Raw genomic sequence first — 5,134 nt, 5'->3', positions numbered from 1 at the left:
ATTGAAGAAGTGGCATGTGCCTTGATGCCTGAAAAGAATATGCCACATTATTTTTTGCCATAAGTAATAAGTGTTCTGTACATTACGAATAGGACCCCACTACAGTCATTCATGGTATGACACTTGAACAAAACTTTATAGGCATAAGACCAGATGTGTCTCACTTGAAAGTGTTTGGGTGTATTTCATATGTGCATATTCTTGATAAAGTAAGAACAAAGTTGAATCTAAAGGAAAAGAAACTCATCTTTATTGGTTATCCTATGGAGAAGAAAGGTTATAGATGTAGGTTATAGATGTTATAACCCCACTACTTGTGAGATGTGAGTAAGAAACGATGTTATCTTTAACAAGATGAGTAGCTAGTATGAATCGGTGATGAAGGAAATAGAAGATGCAGATGTAAGAAGTGCTGATGTTGCACCACATCTAGAGCAGCAATCACATGTACTTAGTGGACCTCGAGAGACCTCTAGCAGTGGATCTAATGTTAGTCCATGGTCACACAAGTTGAGGACAGATGTAGATACACATGTATCATGGAAAGGGAAAGAAAAGATAGATCAACATTTTGTGCCCCTGACTTATCACCAGGTCACTCATACGTGGATGGTGTCTCTAGTGGCTATGAGTAGATCTTTGATGAGAAGCTTAGAATTCCGTATGTGGTTACTCTTAGTGTAAGGACAACAAGGGTTGTTTTAAGGACACCTTGGAATAATTCAGGTATATGTAGGTCTACGGGGCTTAGGTACCCTGTTGAGAGGTTTATATATGATGGATAAAAGCCCATCACTGTGCTTACATGTTTAAAGAAATACAAGAGATATAGCCAACTTGCTTTAAGCGGACACTTGGAAATAGGAAATGGGAAGACGCCATGAATGAGGAGATGGTAGCATTAGATACAGATGAAACAAGGGAGTCAGTGCCTTTGCCCCCAAGGAGAAGAAGGTAATTAGATGTAAGTGGCTGTATAAAGAAAGTCAAGCATAACATTGTGATGGTTCAGTGATTAGTTTGCTAAGAGCTATGCGTAGACTTCTGGCATTAACTATGAGGAGACATTCAACTTGGTTGCAAGAATGGAAACCGTGGGAGCTGTTATTGCTATGAATGTACTAAAGAGTTGGTATTTACATCATCAAATGTATGTAAAGAATGCCTTATTGCATGGTGATTTGTATAAAGAAAGTCAAGCATAACATTGTGATGGTTCAGTGATTAGTTTGCTAAGAGCTATGCGTAGACTTCTGGCATTAACTATGAGGAGACATTCAACTTGGTTGCAAGAATGGAAACCGTGGGAGCTGTTATTGCTATGAATGTACTAAGAGTTGTTATTTACATCATCAAATGTATGTAAAGAATGCCTTATTGCATGGTGATTTGTAAGAAGAAGTATACATGATGCAGCCATCAGATTATGAGAGTGGTGCACACCTAAATTTTATGTGCAGGCTATGCAAAGCCTTGAACTATTTGAAGCAGGCACCCAGAGCATGGTCAAATAAGATCAGGGAGTATCTTGTTACCATTGGATTTCAAATATCCAATGAAAAATTCACTTAAAGTAAAAATGATATATAGAGGGATCATGCTATTAGTCATCTAATATGTGGATAACTTGATTATCACTATCACTAGTGATAGTGATGCTGACTAATTACATGATGTCAAGAGGCTTCTGAAGTAGAAGTTTGAGATGGAGTTGGGTGAGCTACGGTATTTCTTAGACATAGAGATGGTGAGATCACCTCATCGCATTTTGTTATTGCAGAGGCAGTATGGCTTGGACATGCTATCGAATTATGGTATAACAGGATTTAAGCCTATTTCAATGCCATTGGAGTAGAACACAAAGCTTTCCACAAATACATGTGAGCTTTTGGAGCACCCCATAACATACAATTGCATAGTGGGTAGCTTGATCTACATTTACTACATTGGAGTAGAACACAAAGCTTTCCACAAATACATGTGAGCTTTTGGAGCACCCCATAACATACAATTGCATAGTGGGTAGCTTGATCTACAATTGCATAGTGGGTAGCTTGATCTACATAGTGGGTAGCTTGATCTACATTTACTATGTAGCTTGATCTACATAGTGGGTAGCTTGATCTACATTTACTAGGCCAGACTTGAGCTATACTATTGGACTTGTGAGTCAGGTTATGTAGGCCCCTAGTAAGCCACACTTCGATGTAGCTAGACTAATTCTAAGGTACATAATGTCCATAGTTGATTATGTACTTTTCTATGAGGCTGGTACAGAGATACAACTACATGGGTACATAAGTGTTGATTGGGTTGGTAGTGTTGCGAATAGCCCTAGGTCTTGTTCATATTTGATGCCAATAAAGAAGATTGGGAAAAAAGGGAGGGAATGCATTGACCAAACAAGAGGTGGTAATGAAAAGCTCTAGGATTATGATTATTAGATCATAGATGGGCAACATTCCATCTATGCTAGTCGGACTCGACTACCTTAAAAAATGTGCTATTTGAGGGATATTTGTGCACTTCGAAAGGCCCATACTGTTGTTGATGCACCCTCACTATGTGGCTATCTTAAGGACAAATTTGGAGGCCCAAGGAGTGTTTAAACAACAAGCCTATAGTGATATACTCAGACACTTGAGGGCCCAATGGGATTATGATTCAAGGTTGGTACCTGGACTTGTAAAGGGACATGCGTCTGGGTTGTAAGTAATTATTTCTTATGTTTTATAGCTTATTTAAATTCTTTAATAAGTTAAAATTTGGATATTCTTTTTGCATTTTTTTTATTTTTTTATTTATATTTGTAGAAACTCATTGCGAGTGTATAAACATTGATGGGTGCCTACTTTGCAAACAAGTAGTCACACAAGACTCCCTGCTTTACAAACAAGCAGCCACACATGATTTCTTGTTCACACAAGATCTTTGCTACTTGCCTAGAATTTATAGAAGGTGTTGAAAAAGGATCAATTCAAGGAAGAAATCCCAATCTTTATTAATTTATATGCTTCTGAAGGCAAGAAGATAAGGAAGTGAAGATCATCCACTTCGAACTAAAATTGGGAACAATCTTGATTTCCAAGGGTACTTCTATAAGGACAAGATTGACATGGTGGACCATGTAATTCTAATGTAGGATAAAGTCATGCAAGAGAACTAGTCATCAAATTTGGTAAATTGGTGGATGGTTCAAAGAAGTGTAACAATTGGGAAGAGTTGACTCCTTATAATGTCAATGGTAATGTCAATCATGTGCTGCAAAATGGAAGTGTGAACAATGGATAAAGGCTAAGTTTCAAATTGGAAAGGTTGTCCCATAATTTTCATTGGATGTAAAAAACTACATTCAATGGATTATCATTGTCTATAAAATAAGTGTTGACTTGTTTTGAGTGCCCCATTCTCTAAGGGATCTTGAGTGTCACATAGTTGTTCTTTTCCCACTATTGACAATGCCACCATGGCTTGAAGGGATGGCCGACAAGAGTTGTGTGTAGTGTTAAAGGTTACCTCATGTGATGGATAGGCTTTGGATGTTTATATGTTTGGAGTGCCCCATTCTCTAAGGGATCTTGAGTGTACATAGTTGTTCTATTCCCACTACTGACAATGCCACCATGGCTTGAAGGGATGGCCGACACGATGAGGTGAGATTTTTGTGTAGTGTTAAAGGATACTTGAGGTGATGAACAGGCTTCGGATGTTAATAGATTTAGAGTGCCCAATTCTGTATAGGATCTTGAGTGTCGCACTTGTTCTTTTCCCACTACTAACGATGCAAACATTGCCATAATCTATCCACTTTTAAGGATGATGATCTCTCTCATTGTACCTGGAGGGGTCCCATAAAACTTGCATGACATAGGTTTATATCCAATAAGAAACTCTACTTCAAATGGATTGGAAATTGTTTATTACAGCAATGATGTTTGGATGGGGAAGGCATGAGGGTGTGGCCTTATGAGGTCCACATTGTGATGGGGCTTTTTGTGCCCTATGCAAACATGATGAATAGGTAGTTGAAATGTACATATGTTGGCTAGAATAAGCCTTTGTTGGAAAATATGGTCACTGTAATTTGAAATCAAATAGCCAAAGCATGTGTGTACGCCATACACCTGCAAAAAGACAAAGTTATTCACCCAAAATCAATCATGGGTTAGTAGCAAGTAGTCGAGGTCAGTCAGAGGAGGTCAACTGTTGCTGCTAAGGTGTTAGGATTGAAGATTAGAGTTGTGGTGAGTCAAATCTTACCTAGAAGGAGACTTTGGTGGTTTAGCTGATTTGGACTAACTAAGTGAGTTTAGGTGTGTGATTGGATCATCAACAGAGATTCAGAGGATAGTTGAAGAGGTGCTGACTGTCTTGAGCTATGCTTTTTGAGTGAGTTGGATGCTATAGAGGCCAGATTCATATTCTTTTTTATTTTCCCATGTTTGATTCCCCCATCGAGGAGTAGAAAGTTGTTTTATAGGGATTTAACTAATAGGTTAGAGACCCTGTCATATCGCATCATTTTGGGAAGACCCTGACTGATTGCTATGAAGTCAAGATATGACTCGTATAGGGGCGTATTGACTTGTTTGTTGATAGGCCTAAAATAGAAGAGTATAAGGTATGATTTGAAGACAAACAAGATTTTAGAGCGTGGAGAGAAGTTGTAAAAGGATATAGGGGCTGATTTAACCTCTTTTGACGGCTACAATGCTTATTGTACAGGATCCTTGGATGAAGCTAATGATGACATAGAATTGGATCAAATCTTGTTGGAGTTGGAGGTGGATATGTGTGGGGTACATATACATGAGGTTAAAGGGGCTAATCTGGCTAGTCATATGGCTGAACAAGATTGTGTGCAAGATATCAAGCCCAATGTACCAAAAGTTGGATTGATGGAGATGCTTGTTGTGCTAGTAACTTGACTAGTGGAGAAAAAGAGGAGTATGGGAATTTACTTGACCAGTATCCAAAGCTTTTGCCAAAGATTACAATTAAATAAAGGGAGTTTCAAGTGTGGTTAATGAGATAAAGCTGAAAGAAGGTGTGAAGCTAGTGTCTTAGAAGCTAAGGAGGCTAGGTGTTATTCACAGACAGGTTTTGGAGGTGGAAGTCTCTAAATTATTATAAG

This window comes from Cibotium barometz, chromosome 30, assembly GCF_041138505.1.
Source record: "Cibotium barometz isolate CiBa-2024 chromosome 30, ASM4113850v1, whole genome shotgun sequence".
NCBI classification, from domain to species: Eukaryota; Viridiplantae; Streptophyta; class Polypodiopsida; order Cyatheales; family Cibotiaceae; genus Cibotium; species Cibotium barometz.
The sequence above is the reverse complement of the archived record's forward strand: the minus strand, read 5'-3'. Positions refer to the sequence as shown.